Below are 16,894 nucleotides of genomic sequence, written 5' to 3' on the forward strand. Positions count from 1 at the left end.
TTTCTCTTCTCTCTTGGGTTCATACATGATTGTGGCCCTGTTGTATGTTCGTTTAAACCATTTATAGCCACCTCTTAGCTGGAAAGACCTTCGACTTACTAATAGTACATATCATTTTTCTTAAAAAAGAAAGTCAAGGCTCTATTCTGAAGATTATAATATTAAAAAAGACATATCCAGATAAGGAAAAAGGGATTGGAAAAACAGAGAACAAAAATATACGGCCACCTTGTTTGCTTCCTTCTAGGACTGATATTCTATCTTACGACCAGTAGATGGCACTCAAGATTATAAGGTTCTTTTAAGGACCACTTGTGATACATTTTTAATATTGTACTGTAATCTTATCTGGAGCAGCTTGAATGGATACAGCTGGAAGGAAGAGGAATCAGATATTGTCACTGGCCTTGATGGCTAAGTCTCTTGGTTGCTGTAATCCAAACACATCTGGAAGGCACACATTTGGTGCTGCTGTTCTGTTATTTTCTATTGCCAGTGGAAATGATAAAGCACATTTTTCTCCCAGAATTATCTGGTCCCATCAGTTCCCCTGAGACATCCAACTTTCAGTGCCATGTAATGACCCACTCGTTATGGTAAATATATTGGCCAACTCCCTCCCCCATTTCCTTTGAACTGCTCTTCTGCTTTTGCTTCTACTTTGCCCAAGACCTAATTCTGCATTAATTGTGAAACCCTGATGCAAGAAAGTCCCTTCAGCAGTATCAAAGCCTATTCATCTGCAAAGAATGTTTTATCGAAAAGCGCAATGTTGTTACAAAAGTCTTCCTTCAGCAAAAACAGCTTCCTCCCTTCAGTTGTCTCTGTCTGATCACATTACCACATGTAGAAAGCTGGCTGGCTGTTTAGAGGTCTGTGTTTTGATGATAAGTATTATTTATTATACTGCAGTTTTCTGTCAGAGCAGTGTATGTTCTTGCAGCTTTCCAAAGGCATTTTCAAGACCTTAACTTGTGCCTTTATCTTCTGAGTATAATTGCTAAAACAAACTTGCTGAAATTCATCTAGTAAAAGAGAAGGGAAGAAGCAATGACTGCATCAGGACAAATCAGCTTTGAGAAGGTCCGCAATGAACTGTAAAGTGGGAAGAAAAAGGGAAGGACAAACGCTTCAGGAAATGTTTCCTCTCTCTCTCTCTTTTTAATCCATAGTGTTTATGGCAGAGATATAAAACCCCTTAGGATCTGGCACAACTACAATTTACTGAAACAATATGGAGCTTCTGAAAGTTTATGCCAGCCTGCCTCTCTTTAAAACCTGATATACTGAACTGCAGTTGCTTAAGTAGGCAATTTCTGAAGATTCAGCTAAGAAAAAAATTCTTTTGGCCTGTTCCGGTATGGAAAAATTCTGAAGGCCCAAAACCCTTGGAGATTTCATTATGGCAAAATGGAATCACTAGTCCAAACACTGTCAGAAGGTAAGGAGGAGAATTTGTCAGAGTCTTTTTAAAGGTAAGAAAAATCTGCTCAAATTATTGTGGTGGAAAAGGAGAGATTGAATTTGTCCACCTCCTCAAACAAGTATGAATTCCAATGAGATATGGAATTTTTCTTTCTTTCTTTCTTTCTTTCTTTCTTTCTTTCTTTCTTTCTTTCTTTCTTTCTTTCTTTCTTTCTTTCTTTCTTTCTTTCCTTCCTTCCTTCCTTCCTTCCTTCCTTCCTTCCTTCCTTCCTTCCTTCCTTCCTTCCTTCCTTCCTTCCTTCCCTCCTCCTCCTCCAGGAACACACATTTAATACAGAAAAGGCAACAAAATTAGTATAGAGGAAGCATATACATATAATAATTGGTTTGGAATGACTATTTATATGGGAAAAGGTTTTTTTTTCTCTCTTGAATTTAAAGAGTATAGCTTCTTGTCACAATGTAAAAATTCTAGCTTTTAAAATCTGTGTTTTAACTTTCCTTCATTATTTCCTTTCTTCTCCTAAACAACTGATTGTATAAGCATGTGCCTCTCTTGGGATAATAAAAGTCCCAGTAATGAATTTACTGCCCTTTGAGGAAATATAAGACTCTTGGTAGGAAGAAAGTTTTTCAATATTTAAAACAATTTAAGATAGATGTTATATGTCTGCAAGAAACGCATATTAGAGTTTTGGATCAAAAGTATTTAATGAACTCGGGACTGGGTACGCAATTTGTTGCTTCTGCAGAGAATAAGAAAAATGGAGTGGTTGTTTATGTTAAAAGTGCCTTAACAGCAGACTTAATTGAAGCAGATAAGAATGGAAGATATGTTATGATTGAGCTGTTGTTAGAAGGTAAAAAGACGCTTTTAGTTGGATTATATGCACCTAACCAACAACGAACTGACTTTTTTAGCTTACTTCACACAAAGCTTACCCAGTTGGATTATAAATCTTTTATTTTTATGGGGGATTGGAATGGTGTTTTGGATGTGCAGTTGGATAAGGCTGGAGCTTTTAAGAGCACTCCAAGCCATGCTAGACTGCCTAAATCTTTTTTTGAAATGAAGGAAGACCTGGAATTGCGAGATATTTGGCGTGAGAGACACTTGCGGGAGAAGGATTATACTTTTTACTCTGACAGACATAAATCTTTTTCGAGGATTGATTTTATTTTGTTGACTAATGATTTTTTTTTGAGAACTAAAAAGGTGAAGATTTGTCCAAGAACTATCTCTGACCACAGTCCAGTTTGGTTGGAGATTGATAAGGAGAAAAGAGATAGGCGCTCGTGGCGCGTAAATGAGAATTTGTTTAGAAATCAGAGAAATGTGGAAGAATGTAAACAGCGGATGAAGGATTTCTTTGAGATTAATATGAATAAGGGTACCTCTATGGATATGGTTTGGGATGCTAGCAAGGCCTATATGAGAGGGGTGTTGATATACATGAATAATAGACATAGACGTGCAGTGGAAACTAGAAGGAAAGAACTGGAGAATGAAATAAAGGAAAAAGAAAAGGCTTTGATTTTGAACACAGAGGATGTGAAGATTAAGGAGGCTATTAGACTGCTAAGAGGACAATTTGATAAATTAATGGCTGATCAAGTGGCGACCAATCTGCGGTTTGCCAGGCATAATACTTTTTGCAACGCTAATAAACCAGGCAGATGGTTAGCTTACAGACTGAGGAAAAAACAAAGGGCCTCTAATATAGATAAGATTGAGTATAAAGGAAGGGTTGTGTTTCAACAGAATTTTATTAAGGATGCTTTTGTGGATTTTTATTCGAAATTATATACCAAAGAGGAAATTAATGTAAAAGATATTGATATATATCTGGAGAATGCTAGCATCCCGGTTCTTACGCAAGTACAAAAAGAGGGGATTAACCAACTGATTTCAGAAGAAGAAATTTTTACAGCAATTAAGGAACTGAAGATGGATAAAGCACCAGGCACGGATGGCTTGACTGCGGCCTATTATAAAAATTTAAAGTTAGAGATGATAAAACCGTTAAAGGAATTGTTCCAGGCAATCCAGAGGGGGGGAAAGGTGCCACCGTCTTGGAGAACAGCTTTTATTTCTTTGATTCCGAAGGAAGACCAGGATGCTACTCTAGTTAAAAATTACAGACCGATATCGCTTTTAAATACAGATTATAAGATATTTGCTAAGGTTTTGGCTAATAGATTGATGAGGGTTCTGCAACAGGTGATTCATGGGGATCAAACGGGGTTTATTTGTGGTAGGCAGATGAAAAATAATGTGAGACATATAGTTGATGTGTTAGAGTTTTTGGAAAGGCACAACCAGATCTCTGCAGCGCTAATCTTTTTAGATGCTGAAAAGGCCTTTGATCAATTGAATTGGCAATTTTTGTTGAAAGTTTTAGACAAAATGGATTTTGGGGAAAAAATTTTACAACCGATTAGGGCATTATATCAAAAACAAACTGCCCGAATTATAGTTAACAATAGCTTGACAGCAGCATGTAATATTGAGAAGGGCACAAGGCAAGGGTGTCCGCTATCGCCCTTGTTATTTGTGTTAACGTTAGAGATATTATTGGTTAAGATTCGGAATTCGCAAAAAATTAAGGGGATACAAGTTGGAGATCAGGACTATAGATTGAGAGCATTTGCAGATGATCTGGTTGTTACAGTGACCCAGCCAGAGAACTCTGTTGTGGACCTGATGGAGATAATAACACAATATGGTAAGGTTTCTGGATTTAAAGTAAATACACAGAAAACTAAAATTCTGGCTAGAAATATGACAGCTTCACAGAAGGCCCTCTTAGAAGGATTAACCGGATTTGAGATTGTTAAAAGGGTTAAATATTTGGGGGTGATTTTGTCGCCCTCTAATACAAAGCTATATAAAAATAATTATGAAAAATTATGGGGGAAAATTCAAAAAGAATTGGAGAGTTGGGAAAAATTGCAATTGTCTTTGTTGGGACGGATTGCAGCAGTGAAAATGAATGTCCTGCCCAAATTTTTATTCTTATTTCAAATGATACCGATTCTTAAGAAAGATTCTAATTTGGAGGAATGGCAGCGTGGTATCAATAAATTTGTTTGGGCAGGGAAAAAGCCACGAGTTAAACTTAAGATTATGCAGGATACTCGTGAGAGAGGTGGCCTTAAATTGCCTAATTTCAAATTATATTATGAAGCTGCTGCATTAGTAGGAATAAGTGATTGGATTAATTTGACGCAATCGAGGTTATTAAATCTTGAGGGCCATGATTTGTTGTTTGGCTGGCATGCATATTTGTTGTATGATAAGAAGGTAGACAACGTGTTTAGGCTGCATATTTTAAGACAGGCATTGTTGAGAGTTTGGAAGAAGTATAGACATAAGTTAAGTTGTAGGATACCATTGTGGGCAATTCCAAAACACGCAATAGAAAATATACATGCTGGCTTCAAACATGATGTGACTACCTACAAGGAGATTCTTAGTTTGGAAAGAAATGCTTGGTGTTTGAAATCATATAGCCTCTTGCGAGAAGAGAAGGTTGTTCAAAACTGGTTTCAATATACTCAGTTACGGGCCAGGTGGAAAGAGGACCAGAAAAATGGATTTGCAATGACTGATGAAAATTTGATAAAGCAAATTAGAAATCAGGGACCAGCACATATCAAACGGATATATCTTGCATTGATAGAGATCGATTCAGAAACAGAGCTTGTTAAGGATTGTATGATAAAATGGGCCCAAAATATTCAGGAAGTTATTACAATGGATACTTGGGAAAAGATTTGGGTCAGGAACGTAAAATTTACTCAAGCTCAAAATTTAAGAGAGAACTTTTATAAAATGTTTTATAGATGGCATTTAGATCCTAAAAAGCTTGCAAGTATGTATCCGAAGTATCAGCCTAAATGTTGGAGGTGTGGTGATGAAGATGCAACTTATTTTCACATATGGTGGACATGTAAGAAGGTTAAAGCCTTTTGGATAAAAGTTTGGTGGAATATGCAGAAGATTTTTAAACAGAGGATAAAGTTTTGTCCGCAGCTTTTCTTGTTGGGAATAATTGTAGACGCTACAGTTGTGGACACTAAGTTGATGTTGAATTTAATTACGGCAGCGAGACTTTTGATAGGCCAGTATTGGAAGAAAGAGGAACTGCCGACTATAGAAGAATGGACTTTAAAGGTTTCCGACCTGGCTGAGATGGCGAAGATTTCGGCTTATTTGAAAGACCACTCGCAAGAACGCTATATTATGGAATGGAGAAAATGGATTGAGTTTATCCAGAACAAGTATAGGGTTAAGAAATTTTATGTAGCATTCGAATAAGTCTTCTTTCGTTTTCTTTTTTTTTCTTTCTCTTTTTCTCTTTTAGTTTTTTATATATATTTAATATTGCTAAGGTTTGTTTTATCCTATATAAATTAGAGAGTGATGGATTTTAGTATTTATAGTTGTTAGTATATGATTGTTTATGATTGCTTTTTATATATACCTTGTATTTAGCTCTGGGAAGTCGGGGGGGAGGGGGGGAGGTAGGGGGGGAGGAGGGAGGGGGGGAGGAGGGGAGGTAGGGGGGAGGGGGGAGGGGGAAGGGGGGTTTTTTAAAGGAAAACTGTATTTTAAAACTTTTCAATAAAAAAAAAGACTCTTGGTAGCTCTCACTGAAAAGAGACACTCCTCTTGAAAGAGGATTCTTTTATTCTCACTATTATTCATGATTAGTGTTATGTACTGGGCTTGTGGTGATACACCACATGCGTTGCTGGAGCAGCTAACAGCTCTCCAGCAACCCAGACTAGCTGTCTCCGGTCCTGCAATTGGCTAGCCCTAGGCGGCAAGAGTGGGTTCAAACCTATTGGCTGCTGCCTAGGGGCTAGACCAGGGGTCGGCAACCTCGGCTCTTTTATGACTCGTGGACTTCAACTCCCAGAATTCCTGAGCCAGCTATGCTGAGCCAGCTATGCTGGCTCAGGAATTCTGGCAGTTGAAGTCCACGAGTCATAAAAGAGCCGAGGTTGCCGACCCCTGGGCTAGACTATACAGTATATTGTGGCTGGTTGCAGCCCAAGTTTCAGTACAGTTCTAGCAAGAATAAAGTATGAGTTATCCTGTACTCAGCCTCGTGTCGTCATTCCTGCACCCAAGAGCCCACCACTTAACAATTAGCATGCTAAGAACTTGAACATCTCCAGCTTCAGCCTTTTCAGAAATTTGGCCGCTTCCCCTCAATTCTTCTTCCTGTCTCAGCTTTCTTTTTTCCAAGGCCAACATGAACTGTGCATTTATAACTTTTTTCTTCAGGACTTTACTCCATGAATCTGATAAAAGTGATGGAAAACCATAAAGCTTATATGAAAACAAATTTGCTAGGTTATTTAATGTATGATGCTTTTAGACTTCCTTCTTTCTTTCCTTCCTTCCTTCCTTCCTTCCTTCCTTCCTTCCTTCCTTCCTTCCTCCCTTCCTCCCTTCCCTTCCCTCCCTCCCTCCCTCCCTCCCTCCCTTCCTTCCTTCCTTCCTTCCTCCCTTCCCTTCCCTTCCCTTCCCTTCCCTTCCCTTCCCTTCCCCTTCCTTCCTTCCTTCCTTCCTTCCTTCCTTCCTTCCTTCCTTCCTTCCTTCCTTCCTTCCTTCCTGACAATTATCATTGTTTCATGGAGGAATAATATTACATTTCTTACCAATACCAGGTATATCAGTTTTTTGTTTATGTTTTTCACTTATGCCAAAAAATTTCTTAATGAGGTAACATTCCAGTGTTCTGAGATGGGAAAACATTATTATTTTTACTGACCCTATATGATACCACAGATATTTCCTTCAGGGCTGATTTCTACTATCGATACATTCAGATGTTTCCTTTCCTTGAACCTTGAACTCTTGGTATTCTTTTCTTTGACAGGTTTAATACATTGGAATGGTTTTTCATCCATGTCTGAAGTCTCTATACACGTTGGAAAGAAATAAAGAAAAGAAGAAATTCAAGAGAATTATATCTATGGCAAAACTGGTACATCTCACTTGGGGCCCAATCTTCTGTATCACACCATAGGAGACATAGTAAATTACTTCAGATATTTTGCTGCAGGGTGGATTTCTTTTTTTAAAAAAAGCTTGTTCTTATATGAGAGCTGTACTCTGTGATATTTCATCCTTAAAACGGCATATGCTGCCTGGTGGTTTAAGGTTTAAGATTTAGCACACCTTAATGAAGCTCAGACAAAAAACCAAGTACAATTTTATAACCCCCTTTTCCTTCAGGTAGTCCTTGACTTACAACCATTTGTTAGTGACTGTTTAAAGTTACAATGGCACTGAAAAAAGTGATTTATGGCCATTTTTCATATGACCGTTGCAACATCCCCATGATCACGTGACCAATATTAAGACCCATGGCAATTGACCTGTATTTATGACGGTCACAGTGTCCCAGGGTCATGTGATCACCTTTTGCGACCTTCTGATGAGCAAAGTCAATGGGGAAGCCAGATTCACTTGAAAACCTTGTTACTAACTTAACAACTGCAGTCATTCACTTTAACAATTGGGGCAAGACAGGTTGTAAAATGGGGCAACTTAACAACTGTCTTACTGAGCAATGTAAATTTTGGACTCAGTTGTGCTCGGGGTCAGGGACTACTTGCACTGATCCAATTAAAAGATGTGAGATTGAAAAATGAATGGAGCAGAAACCCCTGTCTCATCCTGCAGATATTCTTGCCAAGTTGACGCAAAGTAAACAACAACATTTTGCACTTAAGCCCTGCCTCTCCTCGTTTCTGTGCATTTTTGTCAGTAGCTTAGGCATAGCAAGTCCCAGAGCACCTTTGGATTTGAGCAGGTGGCATGGATTGAAATGCAGATAATTTTCTCTATCAAGCAAGGAAGAACTGGCTGTCAGGTCCACTATCATGTAGGCAGCAACAAAAGATGCAGAATTATTAATTAATCTTATTACTATAAATTTTCATGTTTTTATATTCTTTGGATTAACCTTACTGTACACATCTCTAACCATATCTCAAATGTAGCAATAGCAATAGCACTTAGACTTATATACCACTTCATAGTGCTTTACAGCCCTCTCTAAGGGTTTTACAGAATCAGCCTGTTGCTCCCAACAGTTTGGGCCCTCATTTTATCAATCTCAGAAGGATGGAAGTTTGAGTCCACCTTGAGCCAGTCAGGATGAAACTCCTGGCAGTGGGCAGAGTTTGGATGCAGTACTGCATACTAACCACCGCAAGAAGAATTGTATAAGAATTGACTGAATAATATTTTGAGGCGGGCAACAATGTATGTCCCTATTTAGAAACCAGAGTGGCTGGTTATGACCAGTTGCTTAGTCTTATCATTAGACAACAGGTGATGTTTTTTCTTTGTTTTGTTAATAAAATTCCAAACACTCCTTTCCCAAATCCAGGAAAATAACCCAGCCTCATAGTACTGAAGATGTTACCTAGTCTGGGTAATGAAATGTCTGCAGGAAAACAACCAAGCTCCAAGAGCACCAAGGACTCCTCATTTCAACCCTGAGCTAAAATTATTCTCTTTTATTGGTACCAGCCTCATTCCTTTGCAGCCCTCAAGATGCTTCCAAAATGTATAAGTAGTATCAGCTGCCAAAAGGGTCATCCAGGATTTTATCACCTAAGAAATTACAATGGCTAGTTGAGGTTAACTTGGCCTATTACAATGGAATCAGTAAAAATGCAGAATGCTAAAAATTGTTCAGCTGCTTACACAAAATGCTCTCCTGGTGTTTCCTATTTCTTTGCCAATCGACAGCTACAGAAGCACAAAAGAGATTGCTTTTCTAAATCATGATTTGTTGGCCGTGTTTTTGCTTTTGCAGAGACAGCTACATACTAAATTAATACTTCATCTTTTCTTAAGTGGAAATGTTTAAAATGTCATTAAAACTGAGCTATACATTTTTCATTTTGAGGGAGACACAAAGAGCTTGTTTTATTTCTCAGAAAAGACATGGAGACTGATTAGTCTAAGTCCAATTAATACTGGAGTTGTACCCTGGATGATTCATTTGGTTTAGAACTTGGCTTTAAACATACTGATAGCATGTGGCATAGAAAGATTTTTTTTAAAAAAAATACTTAATCTGCTGCTATCATCCTCCTAAATTAATGCTAACGTAAGAGTGTGGATAATGTTATGCCCAAAGCTTCTTAATAGTGAGTCAAACTGTTGATCTATCAGCAAAATTTAGTATATTCTGGAAGCAGCTTTGTAGGTTTTTATATAATCTTTTCAAGTCTTAACTATTTCAAGCTCCTTTACCCTACTGTCCATGGAAAAACTGATTCTAGTAGTATGATAATGCATTAGATATACACCTACTCCAAACCATATAAATCCAAATATAAGATATAAGCAGTGGGGTAATTCAAATATGTGAACAACTGGTTCTCTGTGTGTGGATGCCACTTCCTGAAGTCCGTTCTGGGTGTGGGCAACAAAAAAATTAGCTACTGGTTCTGCCGAAGTGGTGCGAACCGGCTAAATCCCACCACTGGGATAAATATTCATATTTATGAATATGCATAAATGTAAAATATGTATATATATAAATAATGTGTATGCTATGTACTTATTGAGACCAATAAGAATAAAGTGTACTTAGGTAAAGCAGTAAAAGAATACCTAAACCATCCAATCAATGCAATTCCACAATGTATAGGTAGTTCTCAACTTACAACAGTTTCTTTAGTGACTGTTCAAGGTTACAATGGCACCAAAAAAGTGACTTATGACCATTTTTCACACTTATGACCATTCCAACATCCCTATTGTCGTGTGATCAAAATTCAGATGCTTGGCAACTGATTCACATTCATGACAGTTGCAGAATACCAGGATTACATGATCATTTTTTGTGACCTTCTGATAAGCAAAGTCAGTGGGGAAGTTAGATTCACTTAACAACCATGTTAATAATTTAACAACTGCAGTGATTCACTTAACCACTGTGGCAAGTAAGGTCATAAAATGGAGCAAAACTCACTTAACAAGTGTTTCACTTAGCAACAAAAAATGTTGGGCTCAATTGTAGTCGTATGTTGAGGACTATCTGTGTAATGTATTCATTCCAAATCAACCTGAGCATCATTTTTTAATCAGAGGAACGTGGTAATTATCTTGACTTAATCAAAACATTCAGCAAAGTCTCCTATGTGATTGTAGTACTGGCAGTCCTTGTCTGGCAACTGCCTTGTTTAGCAACTGGATGGAGTTGGGAAAATAATGGAAAAAGATAATTGAGCAACCCTCGCATTGCTCCCTTTCAAAGCGCCCACTTTGCAATTAGATGACGCTTCCAGTCTCTCTCAGTTCTCCCTCTGGGAGAAAAGTGGCATCTGCCTTATTATTTATTATTTATTTATTATTTAGATTTATATACCACCCTTTCCCGAAGGACTCAGGGCGGTTTACAGGATATTTAAAAGGGAAGCCCTGTAAGCCGTTGTGGCTGCGGGCAAGCAGATGGTGGGAGGGAGCAGGTGGGTGGCTACAAAATAAGATATCCCCCCCCCAAAATAAGACCTAATGGGTCTTTTGGTATATGTATACGTATACATATACATATACACAGTATTTATATATTATTTTATTTATTTTATTTATTTTATTACATTTATATACCGTCCTTTCCCGAAGGACTCAGGGCGGTTTACAGGGTGATTAAAAACAAAAATACAAAAGTTAAAAACAATTTTTAAAAATTATATCCGTCCCTGAACAAATAAAACCCCAGTTAAAATTAAAATTAAAATTCTCAGCCTGTGCCAGAGAGCTCGAAGAGCCAGGTCTTCAGGTCCCGGCGGAATGAACGGAGGTCGGGGGCAGTCCTCAGCTCCATGGGCAGCTGGTTCCAAAGGGCAGGCGCACCCACTGAGAAGGCCCTATCCCTGGGTGTCATCCGCCGGCAATCTCTTACCGGTGGCACCTTGAGAAGACCCTCCCTGAGGTGTTCCCTCAGATATCCCGGACCCAAGCCATTTAGGGCTTTATAGGTCATCACCAGCACCTTGAATCTCACCCGGAGGGCAACCGGGAGCCAATGCAGCTCGCGGAGTAGAGGTGTTACATGGGAGTATCGGGAAACCCCGATATATAGCTTGACTGAGGGGTTAGAAAATACAGATTCTGTCCAATTTATAGATGACAGAAAGAAAGGAGGAAAGCAATATAACTTAGGAGACTACCAAGATTTAGGAGTATTTTAACAAGCTGGAAAAATGAGTAGAAACCGGTAAGATGCATTTCAAGACCCATGCAAAGTCTTTTATTGGAATCATCAAAGTAAAGAATTGGAGGATCAACCTGAACAGCAAAACATGCAAAAACGATTTGGGTATCTTGATAATGAGCTAAATAGGAGAGAACAGAGGGGTGCAGCTGCAAATAAAAGTAAATGGAATTATGGGCTGCATCAAAAGAAGTTAAAAAAGGTAAAGGAGTCCCTAAGGATTTTATTCTGCTAGTCATTGCCGACTATAGGAGGTGGTGCTTATCTCTGTTTCAAGGCCACTGAGCCAGCAGTCTGAAGACATTTGCATGGTCATGTGGCCAGCATGATGTCATGGAGTGCTGTTACCTTCCCATCAAAGTGGTACCTGTTTATCTACTTACATTTATCTACTTGCATGCTTTCCAACTGCTAAGTTGACAGGAGCTGGGGCAAGTAATGGGAGCTTACCCCATCATGTGGCACTTGGGTCTTGAACCTGAGCTGCTGACTTTTCAGCTGACAAGCCCAGCATCTTAACTGCTGAGCCACCACGCTGCCCCAGGTCCCCCCCGCCAAAAAAATAAAAATAAAAATATAAGATTATTAGCCAGATTAGCTGGTTATTGTGAAAGAGAAAAAATGAGAATAACTTATGCTAAAACAAAGGTGGTCTTTTTTGGTAGAAGTAGCAGTAAACACAGATGAACAATCAGTGCCCAACAAATAGAGCAATGCCACTTAAGCTTGATTTAGAGTTGGCCACAACTGTGCTAGGCCAATGCACACACCTCCTGAATCCCAGCTGCCTGTTGTGTGGAAGTGTGCATCCTGCATGCTGATTGGTTGATTGACTTCCTGTTCTGTGCTTTGCTATTTCAGCGCCCCTAGCCAGAAGGTTAACATTGGGAGAAACATAAATGGAATACCTATGCAACCATGCCCAAATGACAGATGCATATGTTCCCTGATGTGCAATGACAAAGAAACCTAATTTCAGGCTTTAGGCATTACCTTCCCTAAGTCTCTTGTACGGAAAATGCACAGTGGGCACAATTCTGAAATTTTTCTAGTCCAATGGAGGTCACCTAATAGCCCCTGCACTTAAAATATTCTGGGGCAAAGTGATAGCCCATCTGCATTAAGAGAGGGCTTTGACATTTAGATTGTTTTGGGGATTACTTGTTAACTGCTTTTTTTTTACAGCAGTCAGATGATAGGTCAAATTGACTGATTGGGAATAAATTTCCAATTAAGTTAATCTTTATTCTTCCTTTCTATTCTGTAGTGATAAGGCATCTAAAATATTGTTTTCAATTCTGGACACTGCATTTTAGGAAGAATAGTGACAAATTAGAAGGATTGTCCAAAGAAGAATAATTAAGATAATTGGAAGTTCTGGTTTGCACGTGCGGTGCTGGCGGACGTTCCGGGAGAAGCTCTCCCCCCACCGTCCAGTCTTTCTCCCTCGGAGGACCCTGCAAAGGGTTAAAAGTCACCCTGGAGCGGCAACCACCATGAGGAGGCTTTCTCTGCGATCGCGGAAGGGTGGCAGCCCTCCATTTGATCCAAAGTTACTTCTCGGGCCTGAAGAAGAAGAGATCAGCTATGTTAATGGCCAATCACTAAGCCGTTCTCTGCCGAAAGCCAAAATCACTATCAAGCACAATGAAGCAATCTGGAGGATTTGGGTGAGACCTTACCTTTCTTACTTCCCTAATTACATTCCTGTGGGACTCTCTTGAAAATCTTTTCCCCACTTCTTGAAAGATCAGCGATTGCTTACTTGGGGATTTACAACCTTAAAGCCTCAAAAGAAATCAAATGACTAAGCTAAATAACTAAGCAACCTTATTTGTACCTCTGAAATTTTGGGGCCACTAAAAAGTTTTTATTGCTTATTTTTACAGGGACCTACTACCCTATTTACTACTAAAAATGAATTAATTGGATAAAAGACTTATCTTAGTCTGCAAAAGGATTGTACATGCTATTAAGGACATTTTGTGGCGAAACCTGGTATAGCAAGTAAACTTTTTTTTTTACTTTGAGATTTGGCTCTAACAGATTTGTCCTTGACATTATCTTTAAAGATAAAAATTGGGAACACCTGGTGCTGAAAACAACTTTTAGGAATACTGGAAGTGGACATTTATTGACTTTGATTAAAATAGCTTCCACTAAAGGCCTATCTGTAAAATACTAAAGAAATGGAAGAATATATTCTACCACTTGACTATAAACTCATACTTGACACAATTTTGCCAATGACTGCAGAAATAAAAGCCAGACTTAAAGACAACCGCCCTGAGTCCCTAGGGAGAAGGGCGGTATAGAAATCAAATAAAACATAAACAAACAAAACATAAACAAATCTGACATCACAAACTCACCAAATGAGACTCTTACTTTAATTGATGACCTGCCAATCCAAAAACAAACAGAGGATGAGGAATTTAACAACAAAACAGGGGACTTTAAAGTACAACAAGTACAATCTACTGAGAACCTTGATGCCCAAACATTGATTTCAACTATAAAACCTACAATCCAACAAGCAACAGAACCTGAAGAAAGCAATACTAAGATGGAGGATGCCAAAGGCCTTCAAATACAGTACACCAAGACTTCAACCAACCAAACAATAACTACAACATCAGACATGACCTCTTACCTAAGCCAGATGGATTTGAAAGAAGAAGAAGACCAAACTAAATTATGACAACTGCACTATGCCAAACATGGAGATTGGATTTACTGGAATGAAAATTTAATGACTACAAAGTGGTCACTCTCTATGAAAAATTGATAACTGGATGGTCTCCCTGGATTCAAACATCATGTGTAGGAAGAAAGGGAGACACATTTGAGAAGCTAAAGGCAATGATATGGAAGCCTGCCTGGCACAAGAAGAAAGCTAAAATTAGGTTTAAGAAAAAAATAAATAAAATAAATGAACTTTTCTCCTTTTTCTCTTGTAAGTGTTGGGACTTGCAATAATAAAGCTTATTTTTTTCTCTCAATGGGCCAAAGAGAACTGTTAAAAGATATAAACTGAGTCTATATTTACGATCTAGATTTTTAAGGGAATGAAAATTAGCTACAAACAATAAAACCTACTTTGTTAACTATAGATGAATTGTAAGGATGACAAATAGAATATGTATGTATTTCAGACATGATAATTACTATAGAATGAAATAGATTAGCTATCAGAATATAACTTATAGAATTTGCAATGATATAATAAAAGATATTATTTTAAAAATTGATGAACTACTAAGATGATAAAGAGAATATATTTGTTGTAATGACAGAGCTAATTTTTTTTCTTAATGGGCTAAGGGGAATCTTTAAAAGATACATATTGATTTTATACTTAACTTTTAGACCTTTAAAGGAAAGGAAAGTTAGCTGTTAGAATTGACTTATATTACAGAATTTGGAAGGAGACAACAAAAGATATTTTTTCAATAATTGGTGAACTATTAAGATGTTAAATAGAATAAATTTGTATAACATAAGAATACACTGAAATGAACAATATATGTATTTTAGACAGGATAACTACTATATAATGAAATGGGGGAAATGGGGGCTACCCGAAAATTAAGTTTTCTTTTATATATTATAGGCTAGTTCGGAATATCTTATTCCAATTAGGTAAAACAGGACATATGTATATGTGAAAATATATTGAAAATTGTTCTAACTGATTGTGTTACAATTAGAAATGTATTAATTTGATTAATTAGACTATGCTGTCATAACTAAGGGAATTGGAGAGAGAATTCTTGTTGATGTAACTTAACCTATCTACAAATGACTTTGTTATTTACTACTGTTTACTTTTAACTACCCAACCACCGTATTACTTCATAAATACCTGGATGTAAAACTAAAAAAATCAATAAAACTTCTATTAAAAAAAGATAATTTGAAGTCTAGGAAAAACAACCCCAGATAAACTTATGAGGAATAATTGAAGGCTTCTGGTATAGTTAACATGGAAAATACAGCAGGAGGTTTGGGGGTGGGGTTTGTCAATATATGAAGGACCATCATGTAAAGGAAGGACAGAATTGCTCCCAGTTGTTCCAGAAGACAGGACAAGAACAGCAAATTTAAATTACGAGGAAGTACATTTCCTTTGAACATTAGGGAACAATTCCTAACCTTCAGACTTGTAGAACAGATTGTCTTGGAAGGCTGTGGACTTTCCTACATTGGAATTGTTTAAAAAGAGACTGGATGATGACTTTTTGGGGATGTTGTGTTATTAAAAAAAAGGCTACAAAATTACAAATTGCTTAAAATAGTTTTAACAAATGTCTGAGGCACTGTGCCCTTACTAGATGCCATTTAAGCAGGCTGTCCACAAAGCCCACATTTGTCAAGGGGATTAGGTAAAGAACAGAACAGAGCAGAATAATGCTGGAAGGGATCTTGGAGGTCTTCTAGTCCAGCCCTCTGCTCAAACAGGAGAACCTATACCATTTCAGATAAGTGACTGTCTAGTCCAGGGGTCAGCAACCTGAAACAGTGAAAGAGCCACTCGGAACCAGTTCCCTCACAAAAGGAAAAACTGGGAGCCGCAAAAAATGTGTGCGCATGTGCATACATGCGTGCATGCGCAGAACAGAGTTTGACTGAAGAGTGGAGCCAAGGCGAGATATGAACCTACCCTGCATATTTGAATTAGTTGGTTGAACTTTTTAGTCTCACTTTTTTTTTTTTTGGAGTACACATAGCAGAGGACTGGGAGCCGCAGGAGACGGTTGAAAGAGTCGCATGCGGCTCTGGAGCCGCGGGTTGCAGACCTGTGGTCTAGTCAGCATCTTCTTAAAAAGCAAATGGTTGTTGTGGGTCTATTACTGTGCTAAGCATTTACCTTTTCTCTTGGTGTCAGCTGTGCTAGGCAAATCCTGCTAATTCAGGAGCTGCCTCTGGATGATTCAAGCTAACTAATCTGCTTCAAAGGTCAGGATGCAATTAACTGTAAATCCAGGTTTACCTGGAAGAGACATTTTTGAAATTGTCACATCAATATGATTAGTTTGGGCTTCCAAAACATATTATATTGTAAATTGCCTGGAGTCACTTTGGATAGTGTCATGGGCAGCAAATGAATGTATGAATGAATGAATGAATGAATGAATGAATGAAATACATTGTGCCAAATTTTTGGTAGTAGTGGTGGTGGGCAGAAATGTTGGCCATTAAAAAAAATC

At 38.1% G+C, this 16,894-nt stretch overlaps 1 long non-coding RNA gene across 1 annotated transcript; it reads left to right on the plus strand.

Annotated features, from left to right (window-relative positions):
- The first annotated feature begins 940 nt into the window (after positions 1 to 940).
- Positions 941 to 15,577, plus strand: LOC310632672. Its single transcript, XR_014490898.1, has 4 exons — positions 941 to 1,441; positions 7,320 to 7,427; positions 8,841 to 8,976; positions 13,001 to 15,577. It is a non-coding gene; the product is annotated as an uncharacterized lncRNA (long non-coding RNA).
- Positions 15,578 to 16,894: the final 1,317 nt, after the last annotated feature.

Source organism: Vipera ursinii (genome assembly GCF_947247035.1).
Source record: "Vipera ursinii genome assembly, chromosome: 1".
NCBI lineage: Eukaryota > Metazoa > Chordata > Lepidosauria > Squamata > Viperidae > Vipera > Vipera ursinii.